Raw genomic sequence first — 27,641 nt, 5'->3', positions numbered from 1 at the left:
ATTGTACAGAGTTCCCTGTGCTATAGAGTAGGTCCTTGTTTATTTATATATAGTGGTATGTATCTGTTAATCCCAAATTCCCAATTTATCCCTCCCCCTCCTTTTCCCTGTGGTAATCATAACTTTATTCTTTATGTCTATGAGTTTATTTCTGTTTTGTAACTAAGTTCATTTGTATCATTTTTTAGGATTCCACGTATAAGTGATATCAAATGATATTGTCTTTGTCTGGCTTACTTCACTTAATATAATGTCTAGGTCCATCCATGTTGCTGCAAATGGTATTATTTCACACTTTTTTAATGGCTGAGTTATATTTCATTGTTTATATACATATATACATATATATGTGCATATCACATCTTCTTTATCTGTTCATCTGTTGATGGACATTTAGATTGCTTCGTGTCTTGGCTGTTGTAAATAGTGCTGCTATGAACAATGGGGTGCATGTATTTTCTCAAATTAGAGGATTAGCCTTTTCCAGGTATATGCCCAGAAGTGGGATTGCTGGATCACGTGGTAGCTCTATTTTTAGTTTTTTAAGGAATCTCCACACTGTTCTCCATAGTTCAGCCTCCATAATTGCATGAGTCAATTCCTTATAATAAATCAATCTCTGTCTCTGTCTCTGTCTCTCTATATGTATATGTGTGTGTTGCATAAGGGAGGTAGGTAAAGATGTATCTGGGTGGAATTTCTGTAGTGGCTGCTGTTCTCATTTCCCAGCCAGACCAGGAGGTGGTTTCCCAGAATTTCCCACAAGCTTCTCTTAAATGTCTAGTGAAGTTTTTGGAAGAACAGTCTGTAAGAATGTATGAGGGCTAAATGTCTGCAATCCCTAGTGATACCCCAAATGCCAGTCTACTACTGCCTGTTAGTAATTCATTTTAAATTCTGCCTTCATCTTCTTATCGATGTTTATGGCATTTGGCGTGTCTGTTTCAGTTAAGCAATTATTCAGGTCCTGTTTCTCCACTTGAATATTTCATGGACACTTCAAATGTAATGTGTCCACAATGAAGTTATTTTATTTCTTCTTCTCACCACAAACCTTTTCTTTGACTGCTGGTTCCTATCTATATAAATGGGGTCACCCTATACCCAGGGTGCTCATGTGTGATACCTCTCCTCTACTTAATCCAACATCCAACCTCACAGAAAAACGTTTGTTCTTCCTGTAATACATTAAGGAGTATGTTGCTAATTTCCTTCTTTCTCTATTTTCTCTTCTCGTTCCTATTGTCATCATCTCTCTCCTCCAAAATCCTACTTACTTTTATCTTCATCTGTTAAAATCCATTCTGTTGTTCAGAACATAAATCATGCCATTCCATACCTCTGCCCACAACCTTTCAATGACTTTGCCTTGCACTTAGAATAAAATTTAAACTCCTCATCAAGGTCAAATAGGTCCTAAATTATTCCCCCCATCTGATCACTTCTCAAACCATCCTCTTCTTCATACCACACACCATAAACTCAAACCTCATGGTCCTTCTGGTCCTTCTTCTCTTTCCTGAAATATATCATCATTACTTCTCCTATGGATGTTTGCACTTATGTTTTATTGTCCTATATTTGTATGACCATTTCTCCTCTGTCTTTGGGATCTCAGTTTAGACATTTCCTTCGAAAGACCTCTCCAGATAACCCTATCTAGGGTTCTGCTTCTATCACAGTCACCCTTATCTTTCACTTCACTTTTATTATCTTCACAACATGTAATCCAATTAAAAACCAATTTCCATTTGCTTTTTGTTGTGGTGGTTGTTTCTGTACCTCCGGAATGTAGGCTTCATAAAGAAAAGTATTTTATTGCTCTTGAACTACACTAGCTAATCAATAAATATGGACTAAAGGCACAGAATCAATGTACTGGAAACCAGTATTCCTGAATATGTAATTAGAATATAAAATGAGATGCAATATGAGATTCTTCCAGATGCCCTAATATCAGTTACTATGAATCCAAGTTAAAATTAAACTAACACTAAAAGCCACTATAGGGAATTGAAAACAATTGATAAACAGATCCCCTGATCACCAATCCAACTCCTCCATTTACTCACACCCAACTGAAAAGCAGAAAAGAGGAAAAGTGGAAAAGACTCTGAGGAAAATATACAAGCAAAAATTATTCATAGAGCCTGGGGTGCCTGAACAAAGGTGAGCCTATGTCACACTCTCAAACTTGAAGGCTGCTCATGTAGAGGACCAGCTACACTGATGTCCGATTCCTGTTTGACTACAGAGAGGGCTGAGGAGAAAGGTTAGGGAAGGTCAATGTTTCAGAAGTAGGGGAGCACACATTCTCACCACTTGGTTTGTCAGGAATGAGTACCATGGAATTCCATGCAATGGAATTCAAAGGTTTTGAGCTGTCTTAGATGTTCCCCATCCAAAAAAGAAACAGAACGGGTTCCCAAGCAAACCCGTGAGGTATACTTCCACAATTGGAGCTAAGAGAATAAAGGAAGAGCAAAATACATTGATTCAAAACAGACATCACTCATTAAAACTGTGCAACAGGGAGATCCCCTCCACAGTCTTCCAAAAAATTTATACTCATAGTATTCAAAGTCATCTGACCATTGCACGTTTTCTACACAACAGGCACCTGACAGAGGCCAGCCGACATCACATAGGTACTCACAGAGTTCCTCAAGGAGTGTGTATGTTTACTAAGGGATGCTTGTCTCCTTCTTCTTCTCTGCTTTGGCTCCCAACACACTGGAGATCAGAAAGTCCAGGGGAGGAAGTAGAAAAATCCACATTCCATTTCTCTTCAAAATTGCTTTAGGGCAACAGCATTGACAGTAATAAAGGAGGGAGAGCTTTTAATTGAAAATCAGATTGAAGTTTTAATTTTTTTTTTAAATGCTTGGCAGTGGCTTGAAATCATGAAGTCTGCTGTGCAGGAGGATATGAAAAGCAGAGAAAGGATATTTGATAGATGTTTTAAGCTAGTGATTGAGAAATAACTTAATTCATATGTGTAGCTCACAACATCAGACTGGTTAATAAACTGATTCATGTGCTTGATATTAAACACAAATATATATTACACCTAATTGATGTATGTCATATCTATCTGATTATTATTATTTGACTCTGATTCTGCACATATCTTCACCCTAAAACTGTGATAACATGATTCCTACTTGCAAATGCAGCCACTGTCAGCTTCAGAATCACTCAGATTCTAAGCAGAGATTTAAAAGAATGTAACCAAATACTTATTACTAGTTCACCTTTACATGTGATAACTAAGAATCATCCCCTTATGAGTCTGAGTCTCTAATTTTTTATTATATTATTTTCTCCATATTTCATTAGACCATCAGAATCCCTTTGCCCTGTTTTCTCTATCTAGTAAATTTTCTAGTTACAATTTTCTTAGGAAAAAAAATATTTGCTTAATTAAACTCAAATCAGATATCCTCTCCTCTTGCTGTTTATTAGTCAGTGCTTAGAATAAGCACATTCCACTTCTTTACTTGGCTCTGAGGATCTGACTTTTTATCCCATACCTCTCCCAGGCCTACTTTGCATTGCGATGTAGGTGGTACACCATACAAAGGAGCTTCTGCTAAAGTTTTTCACCTATTTGCATAATATATATATTAATTACTTTGAAATTGTTTTTCTTATATAATCTAGTTGATTCTAAATGTGAATGATTTACATAGATTTTATAATAAATTTCTAGCAGATATTAGTACAGTGTCATTATAACCAAAATCAACATTTTGCAATTTTCTCACAAGGTGAAGGTCAACCATATTGCCCTAATTTGGTTTGATGTACTATTTAGCTTTGGCTTGCAAAGGAAGAGCAAATTTAAAAATCAAGAACACTAATGTTTCTAACACCTTGCTAAATAAAAACCTGCCTTATCAACTGATACACTGACAGAGAAATATTTGAAAAAATTTAAATCCTATTTATTAGTTTCTCATTTGAATTAGATATTTATGAGGCATTTATTGTTATCTATTGTGTTAATTCTACAACTGTTTTCACTATGAAATGCATCACAAAGTAATAATGAATATTTATTCTCCATTAAAAGATGAAAGTAAGTATCATGAAAACCTAATTAGAGATCACTGTGTCATGAACTACTGATCATAACAAGGATCCACTTGCTGAAGTGGAGATTTTGAAAGTGCAAAAATTAACCGCTGTTGCAATTTAGTACATGGTTTTATGATACTATTTTTATATGTTAAAAAGTCCAAAATAAAATACTAAGGGGTTTGTTATTCCTCCCCAGATGTTGGAAAAAATTAAAATAAAATTATCGAGACAAAAAAGGAAGCAAAAAAGGCATCAGAAAGGAAAATGAAATAATAGTATCTGTATCGAATACATACTTTGGGAGGCAAAAGGGATGGAATGCTAGATGGAGTGGAAGGAAAGAGAAAATCCTGTAACTAAGATATACACCAGTTTCTTACGGATAATTTGTAGTTCTGTGCCAGCCATACTGAGTGAATTTCAAGAAAAACTGGAACGTTTTTAAGAAGTACTAAAGAATCTATTAAAATGAAAATGAAACCTGATTTATAACAACAAGTAGGTTTTTTTTTTTTTTTTACAGCTTTATCGTTTGGGCAGGGCTTGAGTAGACATGGTGTCATTGAGAATAGCTCTCTGGAAATTCAGTTCCAAGACAGCTGACTCACAGGGCTGGTGGTTGATGCCAGGGGGCTGGGCTTAGCTGGGGCTGTCAACTCAATCACTTACACAGGTGCCTTTTGCCCCTCGCAGCTAGGTGGCCTGGTATGAAGGAGAACATCTCATAGCAAGCACTTCAAGAAAGAAAATCAGGTGGTCAGGGTTTAATAAGGGGTAGATCCATAACTGGCACTCAAGGAAAGTGATGCTTTCCTTGTATTTTATCGGCTCTAACAGTCAAAAACCCGTCTATCATCAACATAGGAGGCAAGATAAACCCCTTCATGATGGAGAGATATAAACTCTCTTTCCTTGAGAGAAGGAATGAAAAAATGTGTGGTCATCTTTGTTTCTCCTCACTTACTATGAGTCCATTTATGATACCAAACTATATGTCAACATTATTTTTTATTAATATATGAATCAATATTGTCAAGGCAGGTTCACAAAAATAAAAGAATATGTTCGTTCTAAATGACTTGTAATTTTTAAAAAGTGCAATTAAAGTTAGCTTCAACAACCATATAAAATTTTTAAAGTTGAAAGTAACAGATGAACATACTAAGTGATATGCTATTGATGAAACATCAATGCATAAGAAGATTAAAAACATTGGGTTCATTTTCCCCTATAATCTAGAATAATTATCATTGACACATTGCATTGTATTTTCTGCAATGATTTACTGTATACATTTTCATCTTTTTCAGACTATATGTATCTTTCCCAATAACAGTTGTAAGAAGATAATATAAACTCTTAAATTAACATTGCTTAAAACCACTTTATCTCTATAGTCTCATTTATGGTATAAAATATAGCAATCATTTCTATGAAAAAATGAGAAATAGAACAAGCAGTCATAAAATATAATTTTAATGGAGGTATAACATAGAATGGGTTTATTACAAATTATTTTCTTGTGAATTTGAGCCCCTAATTACTATGATTAAAATTGTAATTTTCTATTATTGTCTCTTCAATAATTAGATATGATAATATATAATGAGTTCATGGTTGTGTTTATTTTTTATTGAGAAGTAAATAGTATACTAAGTTAGTTTTTTCTTTTTTAAGAAGGAGTGCTTTTTTTATAATTCACATAAATGTAGTTTGGTGTTTATATAGCCCTGTCAATCTGCTTTGTCAGGCTAAAATTTTCAATTCATGTTCAGTCATTCTTTGAAGAAAAATGAAGCAATGCTGCTTATGAACAATATACTCTTAACGCTCAATGAATTTCAGAGCTGATGGATATGGGTGTCAACTCCTCCATAAACAACAAAACTGCACAAAAATGAAAAGACTGAAAACCCCATCATCAGCCCTTCTAGAACTCATCGGCAGAGAAAACGAATGGTGGCTTCCAATGTAGGTGCTGATGGGCAAACTTATATGTTGTTTCTCAATATACAAATTGCATCAGGGATGTAGTTATTAAATGATGGGGTTAATTTTACCAAATAACATAAGGAAAGCAACCTAGGAATAAATTCACTGTAGTTGGAAATGGCATAAAAAGGAAATTAACCAAATATCCTAATCCTTACCACCTCTGTTAGATGTACTTTCTGGAAGACATTTACATACTCTAGGCTTTAGAATGACATAGTTAAGAGTGAAGTTATATCTAAGGTTATTGAAACTTATAAAATCAATGTTTTTTAAAAAATAAGTGACTTCCCTTGCAGTCTAGTGGTTGAGACTCCATTCTTCCACTGCAGGGGTCACAAGTTTGATCCCCCTGGTCTGGGAACTAGGATCCTGCGTGCTGCACAGTGCAGCCAAAAAAAAAGAAAATAGAGGACATATTTCTTTAGCATATTTGTTTAAAAAAAACCGAGAAAAAAATTAAAAAGATCTAGAGTAGTGTCATGGATTATTCCTTCAAGTGAAGTACATTTCTCCTTTGTCCTTTTTAAATAATATTTCTATATATTAGTTGTTTCTTGTTCTGTTCAATGTTTTCATTTTGAGGGATAGATGACCTATCAAATATCAAGTTCATATTGTAATTCTACTTCCTTTTACTCAAGGAACTGAGATGAATTAGCACAATCTCATAGACATGCCAAGATTATACTTCTAAATTCATTTTGAAATGTATTTCTTCTTATAAATTAATTGCATAGAACATAAAATGAAAATGAATTCAGTAGAAATAAAGAAAAATACTTTTTAAATTGACAGTTCTTTGGGGATAAATTTCTTCTGAAGTATGTTACATGAACATGACACTTATGTGATGACATTTAGTCTTTTTAGCAACTGAATCATCCCTTTCACGAGTAGCCAACAGATGGCATCGAGATAAATATGATTTAAAACTTAAGGAAAAATGGTACAGTTACAAATGTAGATCTTATGTGTGATGTATTCTGAAATCCTGCTAGTAAAAGCAATCTGGCGGTAACAATGAATGCATTCTAAAGAAGGGCATCCCAGGAACTGGATGCCAGAATATGCCTGAATGTGTTCCCCTACTTTTCCTCCAGTCAAGTATTGATACTGGGTAAGGTAAATTCTGAACGCTGTCTCCAATTAATTATAAGCAAAGTCAGTTTGAATAAGAATTTAACACTATGTAATTTAGTGTTGTCACATATATTTACACTGTACCACTGAAGTTACAATCAATTTATTATTTCTGATGAAAAATGTAGAATTATTTTTGTAACAAAATATTTCTTTTCTAATTTGGGGCAGTATAAGATACATAAATTGTAAACAAATGTAAAGTTGGTATTTCAATGGAGCTCTAAAATAGATTACTTATGTTAATTTCTAAATATTGATCTTCTTTATTTAATTTAAATGACTACTGTTTACAAGAAATTATTCGAGTAAATACTTCTTGCCTGTGGCCATTATTACTTTGCATTCATAAGGGTACATACAAACTTATTCTTATGAGTTGCACCCCTTCCTCTGAATCACTTTTCAGTGTTATGAGAAAACACTTTTCCTGACAGTGGTTCAAAATATTGTCCAGGTATTCAATTACATTTGTAAGGCTCCACATAAATAGTGTGAGGAAAATATTCAGCAGAAAAATATCTTTCTTTTCTCAAGTGAGTAGATTTAATATTTTTTTCTCTGTCTTAAGTTTGTGGCAGAGCCCAACCAACTATTCCACCTTAATTATTTTACCTTATTTTCCCTAATGACAGTAATTCTATGTTGATAATCTTTAACATGTTTCCTCATTCAACATACCAGTGCCTTTCCTGTATAGTGTGTGGAAAGTACCAAATAAGAAGCATAAAGTATCTTTTATTCTTATTCTTTGGCACGGAATATTGCCTTTGGTTCTTCATCATAGTAATTCCAGACCATGGTGATCCTTGAATGGAAGCTACTTCTTATTCCAAATCTAGATAAGAGAGGATCAAACTGCATTGATCCTTCTGGGGTCCTCTCAGTGTAATTTAGTGAACACTGTGAGACTTTTTAAACTTGTTAGATTGTACCTCACACTTCTATTTGAATTCTGAAATCCTTTCAATCCTAGCTGAACTGTGACCTTTTCATGAAGCTTTCTTTGGCCAATCTCTCTGAAGTTCTCTCTCCCTTTTAGCACGTATTCTTGGGATTATTTTTGGGGAACATACTATGTGTAACTTAGGGATATGATTCATCTGTATACAATTTATAAATGCTTTAGGTAACAGAATTATAATTTATAGTTTTGTTTTTTCCTCACTAGCTTAGTACCATATCTCATATTTGACCTACCAGAAGATTGGTATCAAAGAAACTCTTTTTTGGTCTCATTTCAAAGTTACAGTTTATTGTGACTCAGACCCATCAGAACCTTGACATAGTGGTCCCAAGAAGTTCAGAAAAGTTCTGTATATTTTGAAAAGCTTAGAGAGAATAAGACAAGCACAATGACAGTCCTAGAATGTGGAAGAAGTCATCTGGAATGGTAGCCTTATTTATCATTTAAAATAAGTTTCACTTAGGAGAGGTCAGACTCCTAGGTGTGGAGCATAATTAAATATATGGAAATTTGTGCTATCAGGACTCATCTTTAGATACCACCATTCATGGATATTTAAACACATGAGAGCACTCACTCTATGTTGACCCAAATTTAGAAAAAACGTGTTTCAGCAGTGGCATGCTAGGATCTGTTGCTGATAATGGAAGAAGGACATGAGAGTAAGTAGACTGGAAAACAAGAGTCTTATTGAAAGAGCATAGATGTGGGCCAGTATTACAGATACAGACTAGTAAAAATGGTAAGCAGAGGGATTTCAGAGACAACTTAGACAGTTTGGTAGTTAATGTGTGGGAAAAATGAGAAGTAAAAGATAATTTAGAAGATAATTCTCACTAGAATAATTTAATAATAGTGTTGTCATTAAAGTAATAGAAACAAAGAAGAAATAAGAGGCGTGAATTACAGAATTGTGGCAGAAACAACTTACTTTGAAACTCAAATTAGACTATTAATATGGATCATATTATAAATATAATTTAATATAATAATATTAAAAGATTATAACACTGATAATACATTTTTGAAACATTTTTGTGCACATAGTTTGGATACAGAGGTCTACTGCAGACCCAAATGCCTAGAAATGCTGGCATCTAAATGATCATTAAGCTGCTGCTCGGTAGAGCTTGTGTGATACAGTTCTAATTTCTCCTCTCTTAGACCAAGAGAGGAGAAATGTTATTCCTTTGCTTTTTAGTGAAATTGAGAATGAAACACTTAATGTTCAGGTCAATAAAATGAAATAAAATAAACAATTATTTATAGCATGACCATGTTGCAGGGATTTAGAATCATAGGATGTTGTATGACTATTTTCATAAAAGAGTCTCAGACAGCATATGAGATTGAGAATCAGGGCTCCCAAACCCCAGCCTGGCTTCAACACCAAGATGTTCATATTCTGTCTGGTAAATAAAGTTAATAACATGCAATTCATATATTGTTTATGAAGTTTAAATTAGATAATCTTTATTTACACTTTTCAGAACTTTGCTGATGCCCAATGAATTTGAGTTTCATTTTCATTTCCAGTTCACATTATGTGATGACTAAACAACTTGCCCAGAAGTCAACATTCTTCTTGAGTAGTTTAATTCTCAGTGAATGTGTATCCACTAGTGCTCTTCAGAAAAAAGAGAGACACAAAAATCCTCTAAGTTCCTGGACTACAATGTGCCAAGAACATAAGGATGTTACATAGTATAGGAATCAATATTGTGTGTTATACAAAATATACTTTCTATAATAATTATAGCCATACCTTTAAAAATATACTACAGGTATTGAACAATTTTCAGTGGTAGAAAATATGCTAAATACTTTAATTGTATAAATGCAAATTTTATTTCTCTTCTCTACCTTAAAAGATAAATGATGGCATTAGCCCCTTTAGAAACATAAGCACAGGAAGGAAAGTAATTTGCCTGAGGAAATACTAGAAAGTGACAGAGCCAGACATAAATGCTCTGGCTTAAATGCTGTCATTCTTAACCACTGTACTACTTGCCCCATTGCACCCAAATATGGTAAATATATGAATAACAGAATCACTTAATTATTTGTTCAGTGTATAAAGAGGTTTAGGAAAAATTTTCTAAGGAAGAGTCAAAGCAAATCACTAAAAAGAAATAAAATGTTTACCTATTCCATATAGTTTCGTAACTTAAATGGAAAACTTGTGCCATTGAAAGGCAGCGAAATGAAAAATTATGATGCTTCTCTTCTACTTAAAAAGCAGCCTACAATGAAAGTCTAATATAGGCTTTTAGATGCTTAGTGAGAAGGAACTAAAAAGAATATATGTAATGCAATCAGTTAGCATGTAGTAAGTGATTATAGAAAGCAAGTGATTTTCAGAACATGCTCTGAAAAGAACAAGAGATATACTGCATCCAGGTAGAAAGAAATAGAGGGAGATTCATAAAAAAATAAAAAGTTGATGACACTATAAGCAGCAGCATGTGAGCAGCTGAAGACAGAGCCTTGGAAAATTCTCACCAATGATTTATTTTAAGAGATATGACAATTATAGAATGAATTATAGAATTATGGAATGAATGAAGAAAAGGCTTAGGAATTTGTCATTCAAACAGGAAATATATATATGTGTGTGTATATATATAGTCTACATATAAATATAACATAGTTCAGGCTGGAGAGTTGTAAAAGGAAGAACTCTGTTAGTGAAAAGATGGACATAGGTACCTAGGAGAAACAAAGCTAGTCAAAAGGCTCTCAGCAGTGCAAGATGCAAAGTGAACACACTGAGTAAAACGACCTTAAAATGAATGTGAACGCCATCTGCACATATCTATAAATATCCCTAAGTATCTTGCTCATGTGTGTGTTTTTTTTTAGTTGACATGGTAAAGTTTTAGGTGCATATTAATATGCATTGGCTTACCCACCATATGCAGCTCAAGCAAATCAAATGTTGAAATCGAAGATTTTATTTCAAAGCATCCTCCAACACATTCCATCTGGAAATAGTTTACAGAATACCCACAATATTCATGATGGCACAAATTAATTTACTTGCATTTGCTAATGGCATGATAAAAGTAAGTAGTATTATTTGCCCTAGTGAGAATAGGGCATTTCCATCTCTTTAATGGGAATTCCCATGTGATAATATTAAATAAATATAGTCCATACTCTACCCTTTAGAATATGTGTGTTATTTTTTTAAATTAATAGACTGTTTTTTAGAGTAGTTTTACATTTACAGAAAAGTTGAGCAAAAGTGTTAAGTTCCCATATATTCCCTTCCCATCTCTCACAGTTTCTTGTATTATTAACATCTCAGATATCTTAGTGTTGTACATTTGTCTCAAGTGACAAACCAATATTGATGAACTAATGTTGACACATTACTAAAGTCAATAGTTCGCACTAGGATTCACTCTGTATTGTAGAGTTCTGTGGGTTTGACAAATACTTCACAGCATGTATCCACCACTATGGTGTCCCACAGAATAGTTTCAATGCCCTAAAAATCCCCTCTCCCATTTATTTATCCTTCCCTTCCCTGTCCTGGAACTCCTGGCAACCACTGACCTTTGTACTGCTCCTATGGTTTTGCCTTTTCCAGAATTTCATATAGATTGAATAATACAGTATATAGCCTTTACAGATTGGTTTCTTTCAGCTAGCAATTTGTATTTAAGGTTCCTAGTGAAATTCCATGGTGCCATCATGTCTTTACATGGCCCGATAGTTCATTTCTTTCCTTTTTTAAGCAGAAACTTTCAATGATGGAGACATTCATTCACTTCAGTGACCTCTGCTTAGAGAATAATACAACATGTTTTTCTCCTAGAGAAACTAAGGGAAAACTAGAGCCAAATTTTCTATTTGAAAGGTAAATTATGCTATTTCATGTTCTTTTGAGCAACTTATTTGTATTGAGGGGAGTGGAGTTATTAAGCACTTCAAGATGATAACATTAAATTGTCTTAATTGACTTATTCAACATTGAATTTTGTTAAATAAGCTCATAGATTGCATTTTATTATTTATTATTATTATATTTTAACTTAAGTAAGGTAAAATTCATTTTCTGATGATATACAGAACTATATATTCCTTGATACATGTAGCTCTGTCTCATTTGTTTTCATTCCTATTTAGTGCTCCATTTGTTTATGAAAATGTAAATCCATCCTTCTTTAAATTGAACTTTTCCTTGTTTGGTGTTAAAAAAGCTTCAATGAACACATATATAAATTTTTTTTCTTGTGAGAATGCAAACATATCCCTTGAAGCGGAATTGCTTTGCCATATATTTCAACATATTTTTCAGCTGGAAGTACACAATTATATTCCATCATGATTAAAATTTGTATCTTCCTGATCCTTATGTGTATTGGTAAATTGGATTTTCTCTTTTAACAATTTTGGGCTCTTATGGGGACTTTTAATATGTGCTTTATGTAATGATTCTTTTGTTGCTTTGAAATAATTGAGAAATAGTCATCAGATTATGGAATTTCCTTCTATTCCTAGTTTGCTAATAGTCTTTCATACTTAAATGGAATATCTTTGCTGGATTTGCTTTGCAATGTATATAAGACATAGAAAGAGATAATCATCTGTGAGATTAGCTTAATTTTTTTATTTTGTACTTTTTTTACCTGTTTCTGGTCTCAAAGTTATACAGTATCAAAAAAAAATATTGAAGAGAATTTTCTTTCCAGTCCCCAGATTTGCTTTTTAAATAGGAAGTCCTTGACTATTTGGAAATCTCCTTTGTTAAATGTTTTGACCAGTTATTTGGGGTGTGTGTGTGTGTGTGTGTGTGTGTGTGTGTGTGTGTGTATGTGTGTTAAAAATTCATTTAGTTACATTGTTATATTTCTGTTTTAGTTTTCTACTTATTCTTCCAGCTTTGATAAGAAATGTTCTTTAAAATGATGAATTTCAATTGTTTTCCATTTATTTCCAAATACTGCATGTAGTTTTCTATTTATTTTAAAGTCCTCTGTGATTCTTACTATGTCCCTTTGTGTTCCTGATATTGTTTATTTGTACGTTTCCTTTTTTTCTTATCTTCTTTTGCCAGAATTTTGTCCATGTTTAGTCTTTGCTTAGATGAGCTGTCCTTTTGTTCTTTCTCTCAATTGCATTATGATTTTTTAAGAAATTTTATTGAGATATGATTGACATACAATAAACTGCATATATTTAAAGTGTACAATTTGGTATTTTTTTTCTTATTAGTAATGTATATATGGCAATCCCAATCTCCCAACCCATCCCACCCCATACCCCCCTTCCTCCGCTTTCCCCACTTGGTGTCCATATGTTTGTTCTCTACATCTGTGTCTCTATTTCTTCCCTGCAAATGGGTTGATTTGTACCATTTTTCTATATTCCACATATATGTGTTAATATACAATATTTGTTTTTCTCTTTCTGACTTACTTCACTCTGTATGACAGTCTCTAGGTCCATCCAGGTCTCTACAAATGTCCCAATTTCATTCCTTTTTACAGCTGAGTAATATTCCATTGTATATATGTACCACATCTTCTTTATCCATTCAGCTGTTGATGGACATTTAGGTTGCTTTCATGTCCTGGCCATTGTAAACAGTGCTGCAGTGAACATTTGAGGTGCATGATTTTTTATTGTTTTCTTTTTTTATTATTTTTCATTCATCACTATCCCTACCATCCGCCCAGTTAATTCCAGGAAATTAAAATGCTTTAGCTCTGACAATATTTCAGGATTTTTTTCCCTACTATTTGAATTTCATCTTATTTTTATGCCCTCTAATGTAGCCATTTTTTTCAGCAGTTCACACAGTCACACTGAATTACAGAATAAGAGTTATTTCCTCTTATACTTTAGAGATGCAATTTTATTTTTTTCCAGCTAATATTATTGCTGCTTCAAAATAGTAAGTAATACAAATATCATTTTTCTTGCAATTCCCCCTTGTTTTTTCTCTGGGTGCATATGAGATTCTTTTTGTTTTTGGTGTTCTACAATTTTATAATGTTATAGTGAAGTACCATTTGATTCTTATTTATACTGTATGCTTGCAATATAGTTTTTTGTTTGTTTTTATGTTGTCTTACCTCTCAATTTTGAGGTCCTGACTAGAGGTCAGTCCATTCCTTTGAGCAGCTGATTAAGTAAGTCAACACCTTTAATCACCTTCGTTATTGGATTCTCATACTCTGGCCATAACACCACTGCCTTAATTGCCATAAGGGTCAAGTACCAGACAACAAGAGACAGGCCCTGTGCCCCAGTGACCAACAAAATTATTTAAATTAGTCAATCCTAAGAATTCTTACCCTGCCTTCACCCTTACTGCTTGTAGAAACCACAGTGAAGGAACATGTCCACAGTTCCTTTCTCTCCCTCTGCTTTGTAATCAATCCCAGTGCTTTCCCTAACTGGTCCTGTTTATGTGATGTGTTCTTCATAGGGAATTCTGAATAACAAAATTGTAAAACTTGATCTGGCTTCCATCTCTGATCTGTGTCTGGCCTCACCATACCTCACCCAAGGTATTATGGTTAAAACAGTGCTCACATACCAGATGTTAACAATCTTTATATATCTTGAAGGCCTCAAAAATAGAGACAGAATTTGTGCTGTTTTCCTGTCTCTGTGTGTGAGTCAGTCATTCTCTCCTTCCAGTAATTAATTAGGCCTTGGAAGGTCAAGGTTTTATTTTTGTAGTCTTGGTTCCCAACTCTTACGCTGATGAACTTCATCTGATTTACTCATATGGCTCTAAACTTTCAAGCTTCTTGGCTACTAAAAGCGGCAAACCCAACTTCCAGCCCCATTCCTGAACAGCTCTAACATCAGTTTCCACTTAGTTCTAGCATATGCTTTGCTTTTTTACAATGATATGGTTGCCATCAGCTATGCATTTAAGAAAAGTCTGTTGTATTTTTAATTTCATCTTCTATGTATCACTTGTATATGAAGGAGGATTTCAGGTTACTATTCTGCATAGCTTTAGAAAACAATGTACCACATCCACTATTTAAACCACTGAAATGTGTCATCAATCTGCAAAACTCCCTTGAACTGTTCTTGTCAACCTTGCTAATGATCTCCATAGTACAATAACATCTTCAAAGAACTGTTTCTTTCCTGTATTATTTCATCTTTCCTCCTAGCTCATCATTCACTCCATCTCAATCTTGCTTGCCCTGTCTTCTCTGAAAAGTCCTTTTTAGACTCTCCTGTCCAACCTCCTTGAGCTTTTATCCTAATATCTTCTTACCCTATTCCTGGATTAAGTAAAGCTTTTCCTCCCTTTGTCCATTGTGCTGGCTATTTATGTTGCTTGGAAAGCTCCATGTGATTTTTTTCACATGACCGAGTGATCTTATTTACTCTCCAGTTCTTAAAGAGTACTTGTCAAATCCTCAGAGGTTCTCTACCTTACTGTCCAACCCTAAGCACTCACCCTCCTCCCTCATTCGCATCATCATACATCCTGTTGTTTTTCTTTAGAATCCTAATAAAACCTCTGGTTACATTTCACAATAGCTGTACATTTTTATTCATTTATAATCTATTGGTTAACTTACTTAGATGTAAATATAAACTTGGGAGGCTTGTTTTCATTATTCCCATTATTGGTGAGTAATTAAGTTTCTGAAGCCTAAATACTATGATCAAGATCTTCCAGTTACGATAACGGAGCTGAGACTCATAGTCAGGTTAATTTTTTTTCAAGCCCAGTGTTCTCTGTTACCCTGTTGACCTTTCTTACATGGGATTATACCTTAAATCTTAAAAAGATTTGCCTAGTGGGTAACTGTGATTGCCGAGCAAATATCCCTCAGCAAGCATCAGTCTGGATAATTGTAACTTCAATTTATTAAGATTCTAATACAGTAAAGTCATTACTGTATTCTATGCTAATTTCCTGCTTTTATTCACTTGAGAAGACTGTTGTTTCATATTAAATCACCTGACTATTATTAGAAATTATAAATAAAATTAGACCCATTTAAGCATCACGCTCTTAATGGTATCAATATTCTAGGAGATAATAGAAGTCACTATTGTCATTGACACCAATTAATCCTTATTAAACACCCACAGAGTTCCTGGCACTCTACAGAAGGCAGAAGAAAAAGTACGTAGTGAAAAAGTCCTTGAATAACTTAAAATTTAGTCCATAAAACTGAACACTATGAACTGTTAAGTAGTTTCATGAAAAGAAAGAGCCATGCTCAATTTGTCTAGAATTGAGAGAAGGTAAAATATTTTGAAAAATGCAAGTATTTTTCAAATAGCATTTTTCATAGTTCAAACAAATCTTGTATCAAAATTTATCATTGGATTATGTATACGATGAATGTGCATAGTTAAACAGATATTTGAACCAGATACAACATCACCTGTCAACTTTACTACGAAATTGGTACATCAAACATTTTATATTAAGCTGAGAATTATCTATAATAACTGTCATATAAAGTAATAACTAAGAGATACATCAAGATTTAAGTTCTACTTTTCTAGTTTCTCAATACGTCTTAGTCTCATTGTACACATCTGGAAAGTAATATTCATAATAATAGTTTCATATGGATCTTAATCAGATCTAATTATGTATAGAATGGTACTTAGCCATTTGTGTTTGGTAATGAATGTGTCTGTATACATTACTTATTGTTTTAGTTGCCCAATATCTGTTCAAACTGAAATTAATAAAAATTATATGTTTACTTTCACCCTTATCCTTTTAAATGAGCAGAGAATAATCATAGATTTATTTTTGTTGTTGTTTGGGTTTGGTTTTGAACTTCCTAAGTCACTTTGACAGGTGATATTTTTATCAGTTTTTGCTCTTTAAGCAATCTAAGGAAATGTTTAAATGAATTGTTTTAATTTCATTTATTGTGACTGACTCCACAAATGTATCTGTTTCTAATTCATTGCTTTTAATTTTTAATACTGGCTTGCTTATATTTTTTCCATATTTAAACTGTGCCAGATTTTATCTTTCAAATATAACTGCATCATATTTTATTCCTTCTTACAATGTGACATTGGCACTGTTTTGCTGAGAGCTGAGATCTAATCTCCTCCAAGTTCAGGCTGGGCTTGGTGACTTGTTTCTATTGAATAGAATACAGTGGAAGGCTAGGCCATAAAAGGAAAGTCAGGTTTCAGCTGATTCTCTTTCAAGAAATGTTCCCATTGTGAGTAAACTTTAGTAACGTGGAGAGACCATGTTCCTAAAGTGTAGGTGCAGGTGTTCTTCCCAATCAGCCAGCTAGGTTCAGGATCAGCCTCTTGACATATGAATAAGCTTAGCTTCACATGATTCCAGCTTTCAGCCTTTCATATACAAAAGAGAAAGTAGTGAAGCAAAGAAAAAACATCCCTACTACGCCCCACCTGAATTCCTAACCTTTAGAATCAGTGAGTATATCACTTTTTGACATTTGAGGTAATCTGCTATGCATTAGTAACTGGAATAAATAGCTTTTAAAATTATTTAAAATTTTGTTTCTGTTTATGTGTATGTATGTATATACTCTCTATTATCTGGAGTATTTTAATCTTTAATTTTCTGTAGGCTCACTTCATACATATTTGTAATACATGTAGCCCTCCATTGCTTGGTTAATCAAATTCAGATAGTACTCATAGAAATCCTAATATGAAAAAATGGAAAAAAGAAAAATGAAAAAACAAATGCATACGTCCTTATTACTTATTAATCATGCCCCCCTCAATTCTTGTTTATCTATCTTATTATAAATCTCAAATATTCTGATAGTTCTCATTATTTTCAATAGAACTCTGAAATGAAATTTTGTTTATTTACATATTCCATATGCATTTAAGACAGTTTCCATGTTATAAAAATATGGCAATGATCTAATTGCTATCAGTTGTTCCTTATAAAATTAAATTATTTTATATTCTGATGCTACTATGAAAAAATATTAGGATAAGACAATAGTACAGGTCTCTGAAGAGTTTGATTTCTGTAAAGACTTCTTAAATTTGTGAACATAAAATGTGTTTATTTTCTAAAATGTCAATGTTAATACTTTATTCTGAAGAAAAAGAGACTATGTACAATACTGTTTGAATGACAGGAAAACGAGATTAAGGGTATTTATTTTGAAAAACTATTCTGTGGGTATTGGAGAAAAAAATGCTTTTCCATAAATAGAATGAATTTTATGTTCTCTGTATATTGAGCATTTGTGTGATTTTCTCGTGCTAGAAGATTGTAAAGCAAAAGCAGTAGCATTGTTTATAGAAAATGTTTAAAAGCCAGAAAGAGCATTTATGTCACTGACAAAAGGTTCTTTCTTTCCATAAAAACACTTGAAGTTTCCAAAAGAGTATTCATACAAAGTGAAAGTTAATATACTTAAAGTGTTTTTATTTATGAGATTTTTTTTGAAAAACTTCTAATATGGTGTTTCCATAAAATGTTATAAAATGTGAGGCATAATTTCGGAGATATGATTGGTATTATACATTCCATAAAATATGAACTGTCATATACATATGATTAAACATACTTGAAGAGTTTAAGTTTAAATAGATCTGTTTGTTCTCTACATTAAAAGAATTTATTGGTCATAACTTAGCACATTCTTCTTATATCATTACATAAAATGATATAGTAAGAATAGCAGGTTAACAAAACTGTAAGACAGGCAAAAATTCAGATGAGACAGCTTCTGCAAAATTACAAAATCCATGATTAGAGAAAATTTATTTGTCAAAGGAATCTCAAAGATGGATTACCCTTGTTCAAGATTTCTATCTCTCTCTCTTTTGTAATCGCATAAATTTCTATTAATTATTTCAATTTATCATGTCAAAGTTTATTAATTTTTTTACTAAGCATGTAAAATATAATTTCTTTCAAAGTTGTAAAATTATACCTGCACTGTTCAGCCTTCTTATTGTGTTTTGATTTTTGTCAGAGTGAGTTTTAGCTTCAATAATTTGTTTTAAAATACACGTCCATAAAAGCTTTCATAAATAACTGCTATCAAAGAGACTGCTTCTTATTTTAATTAGTAGAAGAATACTTCATCTAAGCAGAATATTTCAATGGACAGGAAACATGTTTTCCTCTGGCAAGTGTCTGGTATTTATTTACATTTCCTTACATCATCATTATTAAGCAAAATAATAACAACAACATTTAATAAGTGTTTATCTCCTCATAGCACTCTCATAGAGAGCTGAATAAAGTAAATAAAATATTTATGATTCCTGTCCTCTGAAAAAAAGTTTAATATAAGCAACACTATTATGGAAATGTGTATGAACATACATACACACAATGAAGAGGTTAGGATGAACCTAAATGTTTATATAAAATGCCAGCAGCTAAACTAATATTATTTTGAGGGAACTGGTTAGAAACAAACTTCTTGGAATTTATTTCTGTTTCAGTCTTGCTCTTTGTGTGAACTTTGTTCATAAGGAAGAATGACTCCAGTTTATTGAGTCAGTAACATAAACCCTGTATTGTCCCAGTGATCTACTGTTTACTGTTCATCAGATTTGGACAAACTTTTGTGGGGTGGGTTTTTTTTTTTGTTTTTGTTTTTGTTTTTGTTTTGCTTAATGAATTTTGGTTAATATATTTTCTTAGAATTTTAGTCATCATTTCTGTTTCCCACTAATACATTCTTGCTGATATTGTGGTAATACTCCTTGACATTTAGTACAAATAATACTTGTGATTTCTGATTTACAATCACTGGGGTTGTATCTTCCTTCTTCTGAGTTACAGCTCTGGTTCCTCTCAAGAAAGCTGAATATTTTATAGAGTTCTTGAGTTTAGAAAAAATAGGCTCAGAATTATATAATTTTTACTTACAGGATTTAAGGTTTTGTTAGCTGACAAAATATGATATAGAAAGAGACTGATAAATTGGAAGAGATGGATTTCTCATTCCCTTGGAAAATACTGATCTGATCAAGTGATACAGCTATTCTATATTTTTCTCTATTTTTGAATGGGAAAAATAGACTTCTGTAGAAGGAATAAAAAAGTCAGTGTAAATTTTTGTATTCCTAACAAATGTCATTGAGAAATGGTATGAAGATGATCATTTTACTAGCGCACCTATTAAGATTTTAAGTAGAGAAATGATGGTCAAAAATAACATTAAAATTTTGGAAGTCTTATTTTTATAATCATTGAGAGAGATTTAATGATAGATAGTGTTCAATAAATAGGGTTCTAGGCAACAATATTTCTGGAGAAAAAGAGATTTAGGATGACAAAATAAATAGATAAAACTTATATAGTTATTAATTTAAAGTAATTTTGTTATTTTATGATCATGTATTAGTTTGAGATAGCAAACTTGAGTTTAGATTATGGAAAAATACCATATTTTTCATATATGTGAGAAATTTATTATGAATTGTGTTTTCTATTTTACTAAAGGTGACATTGTTGATTTGTATTGTCTGTCTCCAATGATGCATTGATTATTATTGATATGTTCCTTTAGAAATTAATAATAAACCAGAGGTTCAAGGGTCTATAAGCCTATTAAAGAGTTTTTAAAATTGTATATGTCTCAAAACTTTTGAGATTCCATTCCAGAAGTGGATCCATAGAATTTGGTATATTCTGAAAAAGGTCCTGCTTAAAAATTAAATTTAGACACATGCTTTAAAGAGTTCCTTGAAAAATTATAAGGGGATATTGGTATCTTTGAATTATTTAAATTGAATTTGAAGATTTTTATAAAGGAAAGAAAATACCCCGGAAATCTAAAAGACTTATAATGAAATTAGAGCTACAAAATATATCAACATAAATTTCTGGTTTTTGACAAAATAGAATTTTAGGAGAAAAGCACGAAAGTTACAGAGAGGGAAATTTGAAAACAAAAATCAATATCATAACCCAGAGTATAAATAACAAAATTGATTCAAAATTCTTTGGGCAACACTGACAAAATAACAGAAAAAACAAATCAGAGAGAAATTTAACAGAAATCTTTTAAAAGCTGATACTCCAAGCAAACAAAACAAATAGTGAGGCTGTAGGATTTTAAAATGATTATTGGAAAGAATAATCTGCATATAAATGTAATCTTCTTTCCACATAATATAACTTGCATATTATTTTTAAATCTAGCAAATTTACATGTATTGACAGGATATTAGCCCCTTAGGAATGAAAACAAATTTCAGAAAATTGACATCAGACACATTTTCAGAATAGAAGATAACATTTAAATAATATAAAACAGAAAAGGTTTCATACTGAGTATTATGATACATTTGTAACTAATAGAAAAAGATACTATACATTAAAATTCAAAAGGTACAGATACAGTATCACTCAGAAGGAACTTAGAGGCAATTATTGAAAAACACATATTTTTAAAAATAAATTACCTAGTTTCAAGCAAAAAGAGTAAAAATGAAATATTTCAATATGTAAAATAGAGATTTTACTTAAATAAATAAAAATTGAAAAGAAAATAAGAGAAATGATCAATAAAGCCAAACATATGATATCTGCAATTATTAATGAAATAAACAACACATTTGGCAAATACGCATGGGATAAAAAGGAACAAGATCAAGGAAGCACTACTTGGAATGAGTATATAATTGTGATATTCAGAATACAAATATCAGATATGAGGACATCCCAGAAATACCAATGAAAGCAAATTGAAATACATTTTTTATTAATCATTTTGTTAAAAGAATATTTTATTAAATACAAGTGGGAGTTTGAAAAATGGTGGGAGTTTAATTTAGTACAAACTCTTTTGAGAGCAATCTGTAATACATAGGAAATGGAAAGCTCATATACCTTAAAATGAGACATTTGTGTTGTGAAGATGATGGAGACCTATGGATATCTGGGAAGAATTCTCCCAGGCAAAGCACGTGGCCAGTGCAGCCCTGTGACACATAACTGTCTGGAAGGTTAAAGCAAATGTCTAGTGGTGTGAGCAGTAGAGTAATAGGACATGAGATTAGTGAGATGGAGAAGCATGGGAGGGGGAGATTGGCTAGGCTAGTGAAACCTCTGACTTTTATTCTGAGTAGTTGAAAAGCCCTGGAGGGGTTTGAGATGAAAATATTCATTTTAGGTTTTAAAGAGGTCATTCTGGATACTGAGAACCCACTTTAGTAAGCATGGCTAGAATGAGGGCACCAGTTAAGTGGGAAGTTAGTATGTTAATCCACTGCGAGTTAGTATTGGAATGCAGCAGGCTGGTAGAGATACAGGTGGTCAGATGGTTGATTTGTGGCAATACCTGGGAGGTGCTGATATAAGATTTCCGGGAATTTTATACTAAGTAGTTAAATTTTAGTATTTTTTAAATATTTCACACGAAGGAAATATTATGAAATATAACTAGGTATTTATAGATATTAGGAGTATTCCTAAAATATATACTATTATACTCTAAAGTGGTATCTCTGTTTTGTAAAGAAAATCTGAAGTTTTAAATGTTCAGGAATACATCTATGCTTTAATATATATTTGAATATAATCAAACTGTCAATAACAGGTGTGGTGTGATTGATGGCATTAGACTGAAATTATCTTACAACCCATAAAGGTAATTTAGCATGCCTTTCAACAGTGTGAGTTCAGGTGATTAACCTGTGTGTAAAAATATCAAGTTACTTCATTAGATTCTGTGACTGTAATCTCTGTCAATGGAACCTCAGCAAATGTAGGCAAGAGGGATTTAAGGAGATTTTAGATGAAAATATCTAAAGAAAATATTTACAGGTAGTATTTGATGCATATTTGGAGGGCACATTTGAAACTAAAATCAGGCTTGGTGTAATGAAATACAAAGAATAATATGTTTGTTAAGAATATTGTTAAAGACTTTAAATCAACATTATGTTAACTATTACTGCTGGACACTGGCTAAGCAAAACAGAATAAAAACCTGGCTTTCCTAAACCCATTATCTCCTCTTCTGTATGGTTAAGAACAAAATAAAACAACACATGAGGGTGTTGTTATTAATTCTTCTTAAAGCATCTTAGGTGGCCAATAGCCACAAAATTTATATATTAGCAAATAACTTTGCTGAAACATAATGCTATAGAAATAGTGACAAGGCTAAATTCTGGTGAATGGTTTATGTGTGCAAAATATACAGTTTTTTTTCCCCTAGCAAAGCTGATGTTGACACATACAAGTAGAATATTCTGCTACTTCATTCTCAAGTATGTTCTTTGTATTTCTTTGTGAGGGTTGAAGGATCATTATTGACATACAGCAGGCACGATTGTGTTACTCTACAATACTATTAATGACAAGCAGATCTCTAATAAAATTGTCACAAATATTATCTGAATGTGTGGTTATGAATTCAGGTCAATACAGTACAATTACATAAAATTGTAATAGTATTTAAAAACGTGTTTTGCAAATCAACTTGGAAAGTTTTTTCTTATGTTTGTTTTATAAAAAAATGTGTCCAACTAAGGTCTCATGGTGACTTCTGACACATTGGTCTGAAGGTAAATGTTTAAAAAATAATCTTGACAGGAATTTCTGTAATTCAAAATTCAGAAAATTTAGTTTGTACAAAGCCCACATTTGAGTAATTATCAAGAGTTGAGAAGTTTTAAAACTGTGGAAAGGTTTGTGTGAAAATATCATTTTTTAATAAAATTTCCTTAATGTCAGTAGTATTAAAAAATAATACTTTCAGAGTCCTGTGGGCTTAATTTTTTTGACCACAATGGAAAATTTGGGACTGCCTAGCCTTTTATTATCTATGGCATAAAGATAATAATTGCAACCATAAATGCTAAGAATGGATATTTCTTCCCTAGCTGGACTATAGCTGAGTTGATTACTGAGGTTCTATTCATAACTTTAATTCATGTAGCCTCTCACTGCTGACACTTTTGTTAAAAAAAAAATACTGTATCCATTCCCAAAAAGTGTTCTTCAGAGGATAATCTACATCTGGAAATTCTACATCATAAAATTATCTTACCTTGATTTAAATCATTTGAGCTAATCTTATATTAAGCTTTTAGGAGCAAAATACCAAACAATGTAAATTTTTAACATACAGTTTCCTTATTTTAGAAGAGTTTTATCTAATTGACATCTAAGTGGTGAGATAATTGGAAACATAAGATCATTTACATTTAGTGCTACATGAAATCTTATGTGCAATTAATTCCCAACTGACAAATTTAAAATGAGCTCATCAAAGCTCTTTATCTAGTAACTTTTGAAAGGTGGCACTTCATCTAGATAAACTCTTGTAGGGGGAAAAATAATTCCATTTTTTCTTTAGGTCAATTAATATTTGTTGAGTAAAACATGGGCCCCTTAATAAACTCATTCTTTTTTCTAATTCCTATGGCTCAGACCTTGGAAAAATGAAAGAGCCTGAGCTAGAAGGGCAGAGTATGATACTCCTTTTGCACCTGCATGCTCTCTGAAGAAGGAAATTGTTTTGTGACATCTCCTTCAGCCTGTTGTCTCCCTCTTAAAAATATCTTTGTGTATCTTCTTTTTGCTTACAGTGTTTTATTAATAATTTTGGCTAATTTTGCATGTTTTGTAGGCAGAATGGTTCTTGTATTCACATTGTTTATGACTGATAATTAGTTATCAGCACAGTAACCTTCACTGTTCAAGTACAGGGCAGTCTTGAAGAATGGCTGGTCTATCATTTAAGGAATCTATATCTGTCTTAGCTTATTTATCTGATGTCTGATGCTAAATCAGGTAAGAAAAATTGGTTATACCCTTATAATGGGAAAACATGGCTGGCATGCTTAAGCATCTCATGGACTGGGCTTGTTTCTATCTACCTGTCCATCTATCTGTCTGCCTATCATCATCATCATCGTCATCATCTATCATCTTTCATCAACTAGGAGACGACATAATCACCTACTTCTCTTCAGTAAGCCAGTGTGTCAACTTCCATTTTCTAACTCTGATTATCTTTCTAGTTTCTTTTGGTAAGTACTCATTTTGTAAGCATATGAATAATGCTCAATCATAAGCCTCTTGAATTTTAAAATTTAATATTAAACATTTATTTACGTGTTGTATTCTTTTAAACAGTATTTAAACACAGGATGAGTAATTTTTCATATCTTAAAATGAATGTCAATGTGTAAAACTAAGTGATAGATCAGCTAAAGTAACATATGGAAAGAACACTGAATACAGAATCATAAAGTGAAATTCTTACAGTCTGTATAAATGATTTTATCTGTTCTGGATTCCACATCAATGCATATGTAAGATGAGAGAGTTGTCACTCCATTCCAGGTCAGTATTCAAAAATAATAACAAACTTCCTGAATATGATTCACTTCTGATGTTACATTCGTCCCTATTTGGGAGTTATTTGTGTAAGTTTATTTCTAACTACCAAGTGCTGTATATTACATAAACCTGAGTAAATTGTTGAAATAATTTTTGTATAGCAAATTATAATACAAAATGTTTACAGAATCAATTTAGCATTAATATTCTTGTAGAAAAAATTGGGGTCTGTTTAAACTTCTAATGTTACACATAGTGTGTGAGAGATGTATATTTTAATTTTGTTAATAAAAGGACACTAATGTGTAAAAATTAGTAGTTTAATCAATTTCAATAATGATATATTCTGGTAAAAAAGAAATAATTATTTTATAATTTAGCATAAATAACTTGGATAAACACAAATAAACATTAGATTCATTCTGAAATGATTTATATATATAAATATACATATATATATATATAAAACATTTAGGAGATGATGTTGAGAGGGAGGCAGTATAATATGGTGGTTAAAAGTTTTTGAGCTCATATGACTGTTTCCTGGCATTTTTTTTCTAGTTGTGAGAATTTGGACAAGTAATTTTCTAAATCTGTTTTTTTATATGTAAAAATGAAAAAGTAATCATTTTTACTGGACTAGCAATAAGAATTAAATTAATCCAATTACAGCTCTGTGTCAGTGCTTGGCATATAAATCTCAAAAAATTATCAACTATGGTGATTAAATAAGTATAATTCAAATTAGTGTGTATACAACCTATTTCCTTAATTGCTATACATAAGCATTTGTAATGAATGAGGGGTATAAATGTAAATATAATTATCACACCTTATCTTCTAATTCTATACTAAAATAACTCGTTAATTTCAAAAAGCATTGAGATATACTTTATTTCTTTTGTATTATTCTTAACAAAACTTATGAAGGAGACAAAAGAATTCCAAATTTTTTAGAAATTTTTATTCAGCTTCATTATAATCAACATACTACTTAATAAGCATGCTTATTTATGATTTGAAGATAGCTGATTCTCCAAATGCTGCTTTACAACAGTTTTATGGTAGTGTTGGTGGCTTAAGTCATATATATATATATATATATATGGCACGGGGGATACAAATTCATCTGTTATTCATTCTGAATAAATCTTTGTTACTCATAAAGAGCAATCTAAGAAATTTTGAAAGGATAGAGGGGAATTGGGGAATATTACATATCAATAAAACAGATTATACAGGAATGTTTGCTTCCTGTCCTTTCCTTATGCATGGAAATTATACTATAATTACAGTATAATAATATTCAGGCCTTTCCAATTTTGATGGAAATTGCGCTTCTCAGATATCTAGCTGTTTTGGCCTGGGATCTCTACAACTCTTGTGATGTATATTTAGGAAAGTTCCCAAGGTTCTCTCATCACTGCTAGCCCAGGTGAGTGTAAGGAGAAAATGTGAAGAGGCTTACCCACCACAGAAGAGAATTGGCCGTACCCACAACAAGGTAAACCTGCATGAGTGTTGGAGCTTCAGTGGGACGAGGAGGATGATCCTGCGCAAAGGAGATCTGACCTGGGCTTTTTGGCACACAGGCAGGATGGGGAGACGTTTGTCGGGAAACTGGCCCAAAGGACCCACGTGGGGTAGAAAGGAGATTCTGGCAAGTGGTTTTGGACTTGGATAGAAAAATATATACTAGGTAAATCTCAAGATCCTCTTGTCATTTTCTGGCCTGAGAATATATCCCACTAAGACATACAGTGAGTGTCAGTGTACTGTCTTCACTTCCAAGCTTTTTACGCGTCAGAGCTGAAACAGGAAGTTGTGACTTGGTTTTAACCAAAGGAATGTGAGATCAGATTGGTCACCTGTGTTCTTACTCCCTGGTATTCAGGAGAGAATGGATCTTAGGCCGGCTAGTTTAATCTTCCCCTCCTCTATCTTCCACCCTCTTACCTTGGTTGAGATCACTTTGCCACATATCTTTGTTGAGTATTTTCTTACTCCTCTTGCAATATATGAGGCAATCTAATGCAAAGAAGATGACTTTGCAAAAAAAAAAAATATAATAATAATTTGAACCACCTAGCGCAGAAGAGGAATTCATTTGACAAAGTGTGTTAATTATGACCATATCCCTTCACATCTCTGTTCTTGTACTATTTGAAG

The sequence above is a fragment of the Hippopotamus amphibius genome, chromosome 13, assembly GCF_030028045.1.
Source record: "Hippopotamus amphibius kiboko isolate mHipAmp2 chromosome 13, mHipAmp2.hap2, whole genome shotgun sequence".
Lineage (NCBI taxonomy): Eukaryota > Metazoa > Chordata > Mammalia > Artiodactyla > Hippopotamidae > Hippopotamus > Hippopotamus amphibius.
This window is presented reverse-complemented; position numbering follows the sequence as displayed.